The sequence below is a fragment of the Chlamydotis macqueenii genome, chromosome 3, assembly GCF_036417535.1.
Source record: "Chlamydotis macqueenii isolate bChlMac1 chromosome 3, bChlMac1.mat, whole genome shotgun sequence".
Classification (NCBI taxonomy): Eukaryota; Metazoa; Chordata; class Aves; order Otidiformes; family Otididae; genus Chlamydotis; species Chlamydotis macqueenii.
Genome location: NC_141558.1, coordinates 123,993,166 through 124,008,906, shown reverse-complemented (window position 1 = coordinate 124,008,906; position 15,741 = coordinate 123,993,166).

The following is a 15,741-nucleotide window of genomic DNA, read 5'->3' as shown; positions in this document are numbered from 1 at the left end:
GAAAAGAAATAATTTAATGGCAGCAACTTGAAAAATAACGGTATCAATGATTCAGGATATGAATTTCCTACCATAAAAAAAAAGTAAATTAAACAGCTGTTACATTTTTGTCTGATGTGGCTAAGGAAACAACTGGTGGCTGGCTGATTCACTGATTAGGAAGGTTGTATGCAATAATCTCCAGGTGTTGCTGATAAATGCCCAAATAGAGCTGCAGCATTTGTTTGCAACCAGTAATTTTATGGCTATCCTTTCTCTCCTCAGTTCCCCTCAATAACACCAGTTTATGACTGCATAGTTATAGTAGAGGGGAGTTTGGCAAAAATCAATGGTGAACGCGCATAGGAGACAACAAAAGAGCAATACAAACAGAAAAAGCCTCGTTGCAGCTTCAGTTTATTAGAGGTGTGTGGATATTAAGATGCTTTCTTCTAACCCAAAGGCACTAGAAAACGAAATACTGAGTGATATCCACCATGTCTAGGGCTGGGTAGCCAGCACCAAAATATTGGAAGACCCCTGCAGAGCTCCATGCATAGGTGGTTTTCATTTTTCTCCCATTTGACATAACGCAAAATTTCTGCTCCTGTCTATTCCTGCTCCAAAAAAAGCACCCACACAGGAAGCCATACGGGGCCAGAGGTGGCTTGGCTGTCATCTGAATGTGTCCGATAGTGAAATCATTGGATAAGAAGTCTGGAGAACAGCAGGGGCACTGTTCTGTTCTAGATTATAAACTCATTAGGAGATATGGATGCAAAACCAGGAATACTCCAGGTACCAGGTGGAGCTGGAGTAAATCCCCAGGAACTGCTTGTTGGTGAGAGCAGCAGCTTGCTACAGTGCCAAACTGGCCAGAACAGCGGTGGTGGATCTTCCGCCCCACAAATGAGGAACCAGATGGGGGTGATAACCAACAGACCGAACATGGGGGACCAGCACAGAGGCTGGTGGTGGGGGACATTCACTGGGCCAGTTTCCAGGCAAGACACGCACTAGAAAGCATCCAAACAGAGGAGGTGAATTCCCGCTGAACCATTTCTTTCCTTTTTTCCCCACCGGCACCAGGCCAGAGGCCTCCCCATGCAGCAGGGATGCGGAAAATAGTCCTGTGGCTGCTTCAGCAAGGGTGTTCAGCAGCTTTTACAATTTCATAAGAAGCCAAAGGGCAATTATGCTTAACACTCACCCCCTCCCTCTTCCTTTTCTCTGGCTATCTCGCTTTCTTCTGTTTCTCATTCGCTCTCATTCCCATCCTTCCTTTCCTCTTCCCTTGATCCCATTCAGGGACTCCAAAGGACTAATTCAGCACGGCACTGGCAGAGATAAGTTAAAACAATGAGCAGATTTGCAATTAGGGAGAGTTTTAAGGACTGGGAATTGTGCGTGTTTTACAGTTGTCTCTGGCTGGCAATGGGGACTTTATCTTCGGTAGATACAGCTCCTTCCGTAGCTGCCACAGCCCCACCCTCCCGCATCAAGTGAAATTCCATGTTCGCACTAAAGTGCTGCCGTATTTCAAACATATCCCGTTGAAAAGACAAAAAAAAAAAAAAAAATGTTAAAAATGTACGCTGTACTTTGGCCAGGGCTGATTATCAATGGTGTACATGCCCTTAAAATCCTTTGTTAATGAGGTATCCTTATTACCATAATCAAACACGCTTAGAAACTTGTCACAGATAAGCAAAATTCTTTACATTCTTTGCTCTGCACTTTCTTTTGGCATCTCTTCCCCATCCCCCTCAGTGACTGCTAAGCTTCTGAAGGTTAGGGACCGGTAGTGCTGGAAATTAAAGCCCTCTGTTTACCCACACAAGGGAAGAAACAGTCAAAGCTTCCTCGCTCTGCCGCAGAAATGACCCGAACGGTGACCTGAAGAGACCACCCTCCTGAGAGAGGAGAGGTCAGCGAGCCTCCGCGCAGGATCTGCTCGGGGCATCCTCTGCAGAGAGAGCGAGGGAGAGAGATTGCAAATCATCCAAACTGTGCCAAATTATGTGTGAAGGTTTTGTAATGCAGACTACTGTCCACCAGGGATTAAATTAAGAACATCAAACCCAACGCAGAAAGAATCTCATTTTATACTTAAATTCCACTTGCAATGTTTTATTTAATGCATTTTATCAACCCCCGCGTCCCAAAACATCTCACCACCAGAAAATACTCAAATAAATCGGGCAATTTGTGCAGAGGGCCATATAAATTTAGCATGAAAGACTCTTGCTTTTAACTTGTTCATACAGAACATGGACTCAGGCAGCCATGCCCATTCATTCCAGAAAGCACCTCTTCTCCCTGTGTTTACAGAGTACCTGTCTAAATAGCAGAAAAACTTGATTTAAATGTGAGTGGTCTGCCATGAATCAAGTGATTGATAATTAGAGGAAAGTTTGAAATATACTTAGCTCAGACAGTGGAGCTTGCACATCACTACACGTCAGTGTCCGCTGCTTCTTATCCCGAGACTGGACCATTTCATCTGAAATCAGAAGCCACAACAGCATTTTTCATAAATCTGACTCCTTGTTACATAAAGACACATCTTACTACTTGTTTTTTTAAAACCCATGAACGAAGGTTCTGTTTTCCTGTAGCCTTTAACATACAGATTTTCTTAATTTTTAGATTGGAGAATGTTTCAAAAAAGTGACTTTTTTTAAAAAAAAAAAAAAAAAAAAAAAAGACAACCTGGGTAGGAAAAGACGACTAAAATCTCCCATGGAAGGGTTTGAAAACCGCACATTTTTAAATAGATGCTGTTTGCCTACTACTCTTTGATGGCTACGTTAGGGCTATGATAATAAATCAACAACATTCTCGGGGCTCAGTTAACCCTTATGCAACTGGGAAGGATACTGAGCTGCACCATAGGAAACAAACTTAGTCAGAAATGGTATTTATTGGTATTTATTGCCTTTTTGCCTTTTTTTTTTTTAAATGTGCCAATGGAGGCCAACATTGTAAGGTCTTGACCTTGCGTTGTCCAGCTGGCTTTCAGACCTGAAGCTCCCTAAGTCCTTCAGCTTTGGTGATGTTATCAAAAGCGTTTCAACCGCCTTTTGAGCTGGCGTGGAAGGGGAAAGGGAGAGTTTCTCCCCCTGAGTACCAGGCATCACAATTAAGATTACGTGAGATTTGTGGATTCCCAACAGCTCGTTTCCAACAACGGCTTTCTCTGAAATCATCCTTCTCCAACCTGAGAGCAGCAGGCAGATACTGAATATATCTTCAAGCTACTGGTGAGAGTAAAGTGTGTATTACCACCACCTCACAGCTGGGAAACGGACACATAAGAATTTAATTACTTGCTTACGGTCATAATAAGAACCTAAAGTGAGTCAAATTATGATGTCTTGAGGACCAGACTGACTTCTGTGCAGTTTCTTCCTCTGAAAACAAAACAAACAAAAAAAACCCACAAGAGTAAACCAAAACAAAATCTCGAGCTGGTTGATAGAAGGAAGGCACAAAGGAAGAAGCTGAGGAAAACTGATGCTTCTGAATATATGAAAAGTTGATTACTAAACTTACCAGAATGCTTGTAAGCGGAGCCTAAATGTGTAAAGTAAACAGAAGATATTCATATAATAAATATTGCCCATGTATACGTAAATATAGAAATACTTTATATTAAACAATAACATTCCAATTCTCCAGCTAGTAGTATTCAGTTACACTTATTCACCAAATACAGGTATTCATTAGCACTCTCACTTCGGTGCCTGAGTGTCAATAAATGTGTGAAGAGCAGCTACTGAAAGTCCGTGTGCTACTTGAGAAAGTGAAACAACTTCTACGACACAATATTGTGTCATTAAAGCTCTTCATACTCCCATCATCCTCTGTATTGATCGATTACGACTGCTCGTGACCTTGTAAGGCAGTAAAATCCTATAAATTTAGTAAAATCCTATACATTTAGCCGATCCCGTTCTGGAGCTCGGATCCAAAGCCCACGGATGCGTGTGGCTGCCTCTGCGCTCGCCACAGCGTGGTTTGAGTTCAGCTTCTGCCTGCACAGCCAAAACCCTCCGGCAAGGCTACACGGACTGGGCCTTATAATCCAAAAAGTCAGCGTTTGCCAGGAGTTACTACAGAGTTACAGGGATGACTGTGGTATCGCCAAAATTATAGGGACGGCTGTAGTATCTCCGACAAGACAGTGTGGGAACCGCAGGTTAATGGTATCTCTTAATGGTGATGGCTGTAACGTAGGTTAATGGGATCATCTTTCCTTTTCCCTGGGAGAATTCCTGAATTCTTCCTTTCATTGACACTATTTTTAGTAGCAAATGAAGGATTCAATTCAGACCTGAAGGTGTTTTCGCCGGGAGGTTTGTTTTTACTGAAGATCCCATTCAACTCTCTGAAATCAAAAGGGCTGCAATTTCTCTGAGGAGCGGCAAGGAAGGTTCACTGCACGCACCGATGCTGGTTTGCCCCAGCGAGTTCGGTGCTGCCCGTGTTTCGGAGCGCCCATCTCTCGGGCTCACGCCACAGCGTGCCCCGACTGCGCTCCTGGCGACAAACACTCTGATGCAGCCCGCTGAGCGGAGCCAAAATCCTTTATGCACTGAAATCCACCGTGTGGGACATGGATGGTTTTGTAAAGTACTTTTTGGCTTGCGGTTGAAGTTTATCATTGATCTGCAGGCAGATCTTTCCACCCACATCCCTGTCCCTGCTTATTCCTGCGCTGCCCGCTCCGTCCTGCCCTTCAAGGCTTGCTGGTGAAGATGCTGGAGGGCACGGACTGTTTGTCCGTGTGAAAACCAAACTTTGCTGAGTTATCAGAACAAGGCACACCCGGCTGTCAGCTTATCAGCCAGAGGAGAGGAGAGAGAAAAAAAAAAAAAAAAAAAAAAAAAAAAAAAAGGAGTGGAAGAGCATATGGCTCTGCTCTCTCTTTTTCTCCCCGCTGTGACCCACAGCCTGGCCAGGGTGCCGCAGCTCCAGCGCCAAGGCCCGTGGCCAGTGGTCTGCCCCTCTGGCAGCCCCGGCGGCGAGCGAGGCTTTGGCGGTGTGTTAATTGCCCGTCGGCCACCCGCCAGCTCCGTCTCCAATTTACTGATCGCCGACGTGACCCGCGTGAGCGAGCGAGCGCGCCGGGTCAGGGCTCGCGGGGGCCAAGTTCAAGGGCACAGGCTGGTACAGACGTATAAACAAGGGAATGGTATGTAAGCAATAAAGACATAAAGGTTAGGATCAGGGCTAGCAGTACAATAAACAGCTGTGATAACCCGGTTTGTTTATAGATAAAGAATTTACTGTAAAATCCGCAACGCGCAGGATACATTTGTTAACGCTTTCAGGGACGCGTATTTTTAGATTTCCCTTTTATTTTTTGTACTGAGCAAATGTCTCAAAACAACCTTTTTTTTTTTTTTTTGCCTACTTGCTTTTAAATCAAGCCCAGGAAATGCATGCTTATCACATTAGTTGGAAATCTTTCCCTTCAAAACTCCCTCCAAACAAGCTCACTCTGTTCCACAGGAGTTGAAAACTGCTGCCACAACAAATTCAGAGGCAGATAGCCCACTCCTTAATACTTACAGCTTCCTATTAAAACACCCATGTTTCAAGCAAGGCACATCCCTTTACGTCCCATTTTTCCTAATTTAGTTTTAATAAGAGTGAGCAGAGCAAGTACAATTTTATTAGGGCTCTTGTAAATCCTGCACCGCGTACCTTTTGCCAACTTTACTTTTAAAATGGATTTCGGAGGGTGGCCAAGCGTTTTGCAAAATTACCAGGGTGCTGCTTAACCATCCCGCGAGGCTCCCATCAGAAGCAGAATATATTGTACTGTAACTATTGATCCAAACGGCCACATTTCTAAAGCAGAAAATGATTGCGTAGCGAAAGCGGTGCAGAGGTGCAGTAGAATGCCCTCAAGTATATAACGACATAAAGATTAAAGTCACCCTGCAGATTCCCTTTAACTCCTCCAAATCCACTGCGGAACGTGTTCTTTTAGGATGAATTAAAAAAAAAACAAAACAAAACAAAAAACTTTGTACAAATTAACGTAACGGTTGCCAGTGTTCGTAAATAAGATTGCTTCTCACCGTCAGGAGGCTCGAAGAAAGTTGGCTTCCCTTTAAATACACGCAAAAGCTGGTAATTAAATTGCCAGGTGTCAACAGAACATCTGAATACCTAGAAGGCAAAATAACACCCCAAAATTTGTCAGCCAGAACATGTATTCAGGGTAAGAAATAGAGATTTCAATACACAGGATGCCCTAGAGCGTTAATACCCACAATTTTCAGTTCTGTGGTTAGTCTTCAATAAAGTTTAGATGACCTTAAAAAGAAAATACATAGATGGAGGCTGTCATAGACTTTTTCTCCTCCACAGCACCACAGTGCCTTTTCCAAATTTCGGAGCCTCTTTTTAACAGCGTGGTGGTTGTTCGTCACACGTATGTCACATCTGACTTGTAAAAAGCACTTACTTCAGGACAAACACGCTTGCCCTCACGTTGTTTTCACGTTCGTTCTCGGGATGCTTTTTGGTACCAAAAGCTTCAGGACCTTTAATCTTCCCCTAATGACACCAAAAAGCGGGATAGAGGTTTAAAATGTCAGACAGGGCTCCTAACACACTTGAATAGTACAAGCCAGCTCTGACCGCGAGCAGGGCTCTGCCGTTCTTTAGCCTAATTAATCAGTAACAATACTATACCAATAAACTACAGAATTTATCACCTACTCTGAGCCAGATTCTTCTTTGGCCTGTTTCTGCTTCCACTGTACTCAGCGGATAAACACTCAAGGTGAAATATTTCCCGCAGTCAAGCCGATGGCCGAGTTCTCCAGGATTATAAGGGAACTGGTAGATCCTGAAGAGATTAATCTTTGAATAAAAAAACCCTTCAGTCCCTGCCTCCTGGCTGCTCCTGTACACAAATAAGGTATTTTGTGTCTGTGTGTACTTCAGGAGCTCTGTCACTGAAATAATCAGTTGATCAAAACATTCTTATAAGTCAAATTCTGGCCCTCTCTAGCTCTGGTCAAAAGACAGATGGATGAAAAGGCACGGCTAATGCAAACCGCTATCACGCCTGGGGCCTTTCCCCTGCACAATTATCCCGCCTGGATTATTCCTCCAGGACTGTGACTGATTTACACACTACAGGAGTGTATCTCATCTGGGAAACGAGCGCAGCTTTTTAATTATTCTCTGCACTGCAGTATGACCCGCAGAGTTTCGGCTGGAGCTGCCGTGCTCGGTGCTGCACGTTGCAGGAGGACAGGATGCTGCCCGTCCAAATTGCTTCCCCTCCACCTCCTAAGTTGAGCAGAGAGAGGCAACAGAAAGCAGTAGTAAAACGGCTGCAGTTCAAATAATGAGCAGTTGTCGTAGCACCCTACCTGCCTCAACACCTTCAAGGGTTTGGAGGAGTCACTGCCCAAAAAGAGTTTGAAGGAGAAGGCTTGGCACAGGCGTCATGGGGAGCTGCGCAATAAAAGCCTGGTGGTGTTGGCCAAAATTATTTCCTGAAAGGACATAAAAGGACAGCATTTTAGGAAAGGCTCTGACAAGGAGGACAAGGCTTCTACATGAAGTGTGACAGGAAGGAGGCAGCAGATGGAGGTGAAAGGAGATAGCACGGATGTTGTGGCAGATTTTCTGTCCCCCCCATAGCTAGGCTGGGAAGGGGGGCACTGTGAAAATACGGTGTGGGTCATCCGCCTCCAAACACCCCTACACACCAAACCCACCCATTACAGGTACAGCAAGTGGCAATAACAAGAAATTAGTTTGTAACAGGCTTGATCCCTACAACCGCATCTTCACTACCATCAAGGGGAAAAAAAAAATCAACGACAAAAAACTCCCTGCAAGGTTAACCATAATTCATTTCCAAAGACTCTGGTCACTACTGACACATCTGGTCTGCGGAGAAAACTGTCTGAAGTGGGGTAGCATGCCTGTGTCCTTCCCACCTGGGCCACCCGTGCCCCAGCATCTCCGAACCGAGTGGGGACAAGCACAGAGGACGCGGACAGGTCGGACAAGACGCCTCCAGGTCCGAGCTCTGGCAGTTGCTTTCATCCTGTGTATCTGTCTGCGAAGGAGGCATCGTTAGAGCCGTGAGCTGGCCTTCAGACTGCTGGGTTTGCACATCGAAGAAATGCAGAACTGTAAAAAGGAAGAACAAAAAAAAAAAAACAAACAAAACAAACCACCCAGTTCTGGTCTGCTCAGACAGGTAATATACAGAGGGGGCACACCTGTATTGGGGGGCTGCACCACCATTTCCCTTTTGAAACTGGCCGTCTCCTCAATTAGGTGACAATTATCTGCGAATTCAGATTTACGAGATTCCTTGCCCGGCCGATAAAACCAGGAGGGAAATATAGAGATGTCCATAAATGACATATTTTCATGCTTTGTGCAACCCGTCCCCGCAAAGCGCTTCTGAGCGGCTAAGCAATTTACATCTAATAGCAAAGTGTTTTTTAATCAGTCAGATCAATTTGTGAAGAATTGGTACATTAGGTATAGCCATATAGCAGAGAGCCTTATAGCAAAGGTTTAGAAGTAATTGCTCCCTGACCCACTGAACACTGTATTACTATAGAAGTTTGTATTCTATTAAGAGTTAATAAGTGACCAAAATCTAGACTAATACACTGTCAGGGTTCATTATCATTACAGGTTCTTGCTATTTTTCCAGTGCCTTTTGCTCTGCCCTTCTTGCTACATATGGAAAACCTATATCAAGATGGTTGTCATGGCAATGAAAAGATTTGCATGTGTCTTATCTATCTATTTAAATACCTTCTTATGGTTTATAACTACCATAATACATCCCTCCAGCCCGGCTCGTTGCTAATTTAGAGCCAGCCCAGTGTGTCTGAGGTCAGCGATATCATCGAAAGCATGTTGTCTAGACAACTCCGAGGCTACTGGCCATGGGATAATTGTTTTATGCAAATCAAAAAGTACAATGGTGACATGCGCATCCATGACTCGCGCAATCTGCTTGTGCCGGGGCTGGACCAAGTTGGTGATCGCGTGCCCGGCAAGAGCGTTTTCTGCCAGCCATGGCCTCGTTGGTTTGATGGTCCTTTTTGCTGCCAGTTTCTTCTGGTCAACCTTGAAGCTGGTTTGAGATGAGGCTGATACTCTAAGAAGAGACACTAAAAATACACTCTGTGTTCATGAATGCGCGTGTGCAGTTTCACAGAATTGAAGAAAACCTGCCCAAACCACTCCCCTCACCTAAGTTACCCATTTTTGGAATGGTGAATGAAAACTCCCTTCGCACCCAGCGTCATGGCACGAGCACATAAGCACGTTGGGTTTAGTACCAAGGGTCTTTTGGGACTGTATTAAATTTTAAAAAGAACTTGGTGAAGAATTCAATGAGTTGGACTAAAATGATCCAAACTTTCTACCTATGACAAACCTAAGCTCTTCCTTTCTCCATGTCTTCATACCTCAGATATTTCCATCAAAATACACTGGACTAAGAAGATCGCATGGAAGACAGGGAAATATTTTGCACACAGAGCAGAAGCCGCTCTTCAGCAACAGAGAGAGTAATACCTGCATCACTCTGCTTCCCTCTTTCTTTTATCTTTCTCTCCTTCAGGAGTTCATGCGTTGCTGCCGCTCTCAGATGGCTGCGAAGGTAAATATGGCTATTACTGCATAAATCCACAATGCATACAAGGGAGCGTGCAGTTTGAAAACACAAAGAGAGGTAACAACAACCGCTACCATGAAAGGCAGTCTCTGAAATCCAAAAAAAACCAGCGTCTTCATTCCTCTTTGATCTCCCTGACTCAGGGTTGTGGCTTTTCAGGATGTCCACAGATTAAAACTACTTTTTCCAAGTACTTCAAGATTTACTAGGAATTTACTTTCTGGCAAATTGCACGCTGTTGTTACCAGAGACTAATAATCATATTGGAAATGTTTAATAATTTGGTAAGCGAGTTATTTGTTAGCGGTATTGGAATCACTTGACCACACTTCCAGATTAGAAATGTATTTTTTCCTCAAGATAATTTATATTTGCATTCACAAGTCTGAGGAAGTGCCACCTATTCCTGCAGCAGTAAATCAGGAACCACTTACCCTGCCAATACAGTTAGACGATGCTTACGCGCAGGCCTACGCTCCTTGTCTGACTAATCCGTAAGGGGTAGATTTTCCGTTGCATTTCAATAGCTCGTCTACTTCAGAGTGTTGTGAACTTCCTAAAGATGTGTTTTCACTTATAATAGCAGATCTTGGAGTGTAGTAGTCTGGAATTGACAAATTTATGCAACTAGCATTTTGCATCAGGCATTACTGCAAACATTATTTTATACGTGTGAGCGCGCGTGCAAGGGTATAAACACATTATACATATATATGTATCTGACAAAAGCTTTGAAAGATAATTTCTGCAATTCAGTAAACTAAGGATTTCAAGTCAAGCATCGGTTTCCGGGTGTTTTTCATAATGAATTTCACAGCAGATGACCTGACAGCTAATCTCCTGATTTGAATCGAGCTCTGCCGCGCACATCCAAACAAACCGCCCTCGGACCCTCTCAAAGGATCGCCCCGCTTTCACATGCCGCGGCTGCGAGTCCGTCCCGCAAATGTCCAGAGGTCCAGACTGACCTCCTCACCTCCCGTCTGGGAAACATTCCTCCGCCCAGCAGCTCATTCTTGCCGACAAACAGAGCAGGACCAGCGGGCACTCGCTGAAAAGGGACAAGAGAGGGGCCGTGAATGGAGCGTGTCTGGTACAACAATGCCAGACAATTCTTGTGAATGGGGTTGCAAACCCCGCTCCTGTTAGAGGGGCTGCCAGCAGCCTCCCTGCCCCTTCTCCCCTTCCTTTCAAGGGTCTCTACTCCCCTTTTGAAAATATATTAGCCCTCCAAGCCACACCAAATAGGTGGACAAAGTCATGAGGTGCTGTGTTTCAGAAAGGGGGGGGGGGCATATATGCCGATATAATTTCTCCGGTGCGCCTCCCTCCCCGCGCCACCTGCTCCGCGTGCCATGAAAAACGATGGCAAGGACAAAAGCGAAGAAAAAAATTCGAGTGCAGGCGCTGCTCCTGCGTTTGGGTGAGGGCAAAAGCATCAGCGTCGCTCCGGGACGGGCCGCTGGCCTCTATTTTTGGCCGCCTTTGAAAAGCAAGACAAGCGCACTGCTAATGAGGTGTGGGGTTCAGACTTGGCTTTATTTTTTTTTTTTTCTAAATTGTGGTTTTCAGAGAAAAATAAAGGAAAAAAAAAGAAGCTATGTCTACACTGTGATGTGCTGCTTCTGTCTAATTCACAGCGAAGGCAATGACTTAACTAACAGTGAAGATAAGATAAAAGCAGAAGGCACTAAAAAGTTCTAGAGAATTCGGCTAAGCTCTCATCTCATTGATGCTCCCCCAAATCCAGGGTAACTCTTCAGAAACCAGGGGAGAGAGAACAAATTTTACTGGTGAAGGTAAGATCAATATCCAGCCCGGAGCGCTAAAGAATTTTGGAAAGTATTTGGGTGTACATATTACCATTTTTGCCTTATCTGAGAACACATCAAGTTTCATCAGAAATATTTCATTTTTCCCCAAGCAAATGAAATGAACCAAAGAAATTGTGGAGCCACACAGCAAGTAAAGTACAAAACCCTCCTTCCAAGAGGCTCTGCGAGCTTCAGAAAGGCCGTTCTGGGTATTGAATCAAAAGCAAGGGAGCTACAGGTAGGTAACCCACAGTACACTCCTTAGTAATTTGGGATTTCTCATCTTGGGAACCCATCAGTACCTCTGTTTCTACATCCACAAATGCCCTTTGGGATGGGAGTTCCTGGGTCGAGGCAGGATGATAGGGATGGCTGAGACTGGAGACCTTACTAATACGCCAAAAAATCCTTCAAAGACTGGGAGCTTTCAGGATCAAAGACACCCCGGCTGACTGAATTGTCCATCTGTGCTTCTCTGTCTGCAGAAGTCTGCGTGGGTCTATCTGCAAAATAAAACTTCCTGCTTATAGTTTAGATTGTTTCCCGAAAGCGTATTTTGGATGTGACTGTCCAGACTGACCTTGCCAGACCTCTATCAGCAGCTAATTTAAGACAGCTAAAAAAAAAAAAAACAAAAAAAACCAACTGTAGCTGGTCACAACGAGTCAGAGCAGGATGGGGGCACCAGAACCATCTGCAAGAGCAAGCGTGTCCTTACTTGGGCCAAGCCACAGAAGATCATCTAGCAGATCATCTCCTGGTGTCAACGGGGCCTCCGGAGCCAGCACAAAAGTCACAGGTTGCTGGGAAAGCAGCCTCACAGCTTCGGGAAAAAATAACTAAAACATAAATAAAATTAAAAAGCACCTTGGACCGCAAAGTCCAGCGCTAGCCCCAGCTGTTCACGCAAAGCAAGTAGACAGGAAAAGCCAACACAATTGGCCATGGGGCGAGTCCCGGGCGCGGGGGGTCCCGGCGGGGCCGGTGCCACCACAGCCCCCTCCCCGGGCGCACGGGCGGGGAGCTGCCGTGTCCGGCTGAGCCCTTCTGCTGGAGCGTCCCCCGGGACGGTGGGCAGCTGGGGGTGAGATAAAGCAGACTCCAGGCTGTTTTATCTTACGCACGGGGCTGGCCCCAGGAGCAGGAAAGCATAAAGGTGGTTTAAAAACCACAGGTTTTTTGTTGTTGTTGTTGGGTCCTGGGGTGGTTTGTTTTTTTTTTTTTTGCCTCTCCGAACATCTGGGCCTCTCCTGGAGCGTGTGCTGTGGGCAGAGCAGACCCTCTGGCCCCCAACCTGCAATGCCCAGAGGAGAGCCAACGCTTACGCGACCGCGAGCGGATGAAAACGCCGGAGGAGGTGGGAAGTTAAAATAATCAGGAGAAATTGGTGCATCAGTCTAGGAATCTGCCAATCCGGATGGAAGTAACGCAGCTCTTCCTACGGCTTTGGAGGCAGCATCCCTGAGCAACGGTGACCTCCAAAGCTCTACATCCCAGGGACAAAGCGATCTCCCTTCTCCCTGCGAGCTCGGCCCCGGCCGGCAGCTCCCGCTGGCCCCAGAGGCGAGATGGGGATGGAGGGAGGGGAAGAGCCTTCCCCTCCTCCCCGGGCTTGTAACCGGCTAAGTTTTTGTCTCGTTATGCCTTTTAACGCAAGTAAATCCAAATAACTGGGCAGTAATGAATTATAAATGGAACAAAAATGAATATACTATTAATACTGCTCCCAGAAGTGGATAAAAGGGATCAGCGGCTTTATCCCACGGTGCAGCTGAGAACTGACAGGCAGGCCAGGCTGACATTCAGAGGCCACTCTGTTTTCATAAGGGAAAGAAAAAAAAAATCCCTGGCAAAGGCAAGGCGATATTTTAACCGCTCCTGCGGCCCCAGGCTCGCGAGCCCCGTCGGCAGCCCCGCGCGCTGCAGCTCGATCCAGCAGACCGTGGCTCCTTCCTCCTAATATAATCGCTCGTAAGAGGCACAGTCCTAAAATGGATGCGGAGAGGATGCTCTTGTTTTGCAAGCGAACAAGCTCTCCCCTCTGCTTCTTCGGTGAAATATGCTCGTATAAAAAGAGGGAGTAAACAAAATTTGGCGCTTAACAATCTCCAGGCCCTTCGGCGCTGCCGCAGACCGACCCCTACGGCTGCCACGGGGCGATGGGGAGGAAAAACAAAGTCGAAAGCACAGCCTGCCCCGGCACTGACCTTCCCACAGCCAGGTGCCGTGGGGCACCCGGGCCTCAGATAAGGCCCCGGCCGGCGCTGCCGCTCCGCAGGAATGCCGGGAGATAAGGGCACTGTTTTCTGAAATATTTGCTACAAGCAGGTTCGAGAGAGGGAAAAGGGGTGCAGCCGCATGGCGAGGGAGCTCCTGCCTCCTCGCTGTCTCTGGAGTGGGTAAGGGGATCTGCGGGGATCACCTCTGATTTTTATTTTTAACTCCATCCATAAGGACTGATCCAGAAAAGCTAAGCACCGTAGCCCCCTCTAATCCTCAAGCACTGGGGAAAGCAAACTAGACACACACTAAAACTCTTTTATACACTTTAAAGTGCAGTTAAACTCCATCAAGTGCTGAAATCCAGCCGGCTTCCACCGTTTTTCACATCTTCAGTCCCAGGGTCTCTCCCAGCTCCGCTGGCTCCAGGGCCGGCTCCTGCACCCAGCGCAGCCCGGCAGCCACAGCATCTCCGGGACCAGCCCAAGGCTAGATCTGAACCACAGCAAACAGAAGAAAAAAACAAACCTTGGTGATGGTCTGCAACGGAGTTTCTTTGGTCATCGGTCTCATTATGAATTTCTACAAATTTCCAAATTATTTTTTTTTTTCCAAAAGGTGATTCTCTCCCACTCGTTGTGGGAAAAGCTTGCAGAAAGCACCAAGTGAAAACTGCACAGAGCAAGGGAGCTGGGCCAACCAGGAGAAATATTTTTGGTTTTCTCTCACCTTCTGTGGTGTCAGTGATGCCTGGTACCACCCGTGAGGCAGCAGCTACCTGGAGATTTGGGGGAAGCGCCTGCGCTGAGAGACCGCGCAGGGGCTTAGTTCTGCTGTGTTAAAGCCAACACAAAGCTTTACCTTGACGTGGGTGGGACCAGGATGGAGACACCAGAGCACTCAGTTCAAAATGGGTTGGGAAAGCAGTGGGGGGTTGTTTTCAAAAGGGACTTGGATAATTTGGGCAGAAAGGAAGGAGGTGCTTCTTTTTTGAGAGTATTTAACTGGAAGTGCTTGAAAGGGGATAGAGTTTATTCTCGATGGGCACATGCTTGGGATGAAATCAGGTTCTTCGATGTGCTTTTGTCATCTTGGCTTTGACTTGGCATGATCGGTTTTAGCACAGCTGAATCACTCGCAGGTTAATCTTCCTCTCCGTTGCCTTCTCCCTGCCCCATGGCAGAGCGGGCACGTTCTTGCCTGATGGCACCCCAGGAGACACCGAGATCAACAGCTATATAGGGACTGAAGTTGGATCACTGGTAGCATTTCAAGCAAAGGAAAAAAAAGGAAACCTCCAGCCACGTCAGATGAAGACGATCCAACACTTTCCAGAGCCCTCGGTGACACTAATGCTGTTTGCTATTGCGCTGATGTCACCCTTGGTCCTTCCCAGGATTAGATCATTTGAAATAACAAGTTGTCGCTCCCTCACCAACATTTTGGAAACAGCACCAGCCTTTCTTGATATAGAAAGCCACCTCTGGCCATCAGGATGTGCTCACTTAAGCACGTTCCGCTTAGCGTTTAAGCACCCATGCACGGGTGGCTGTGAGCAGCCTCTCTTCTCGCGGTTGCAGCGCAATACGGCCTGTGGGTTCGGTGAAGATCAGGGTGAGCAGGTGCGTGTCCGCATCGCGTGAGCCGAACCAAAATAAAGTACCTGTCTGCAGCGTTCGTGGGTGGTCTTGCTTCTGAGCTTCCCTGCCCTCCCGCGGACATTCCCACCTGCACGGTGGTGGGACGCTACTCCCGACGCCTTGCGGCACGCGGCGACACAAAGGGAGATGTTTGGAGCCAGGTGATTAATGGGGCTGGGTCCCTGTCCCCGTAGGGAAACTGCAGGCCTCGGAGAGAGCTGGGAAGAGATGCTCTGCACGCCGAGGCCGGCAGTGGTGACAAACTGTCCTCCAGCTGCTGCTCATGACCTGATATTCCCCAGCCTGCTGCTGGCCACAACCTGCTGGCCCATGACCCACTGCCTCCCAGCTCGCTTGCCCCAGGACAACCGGGTACCCCCAGCCATCAGCATCAGCTCCCCAT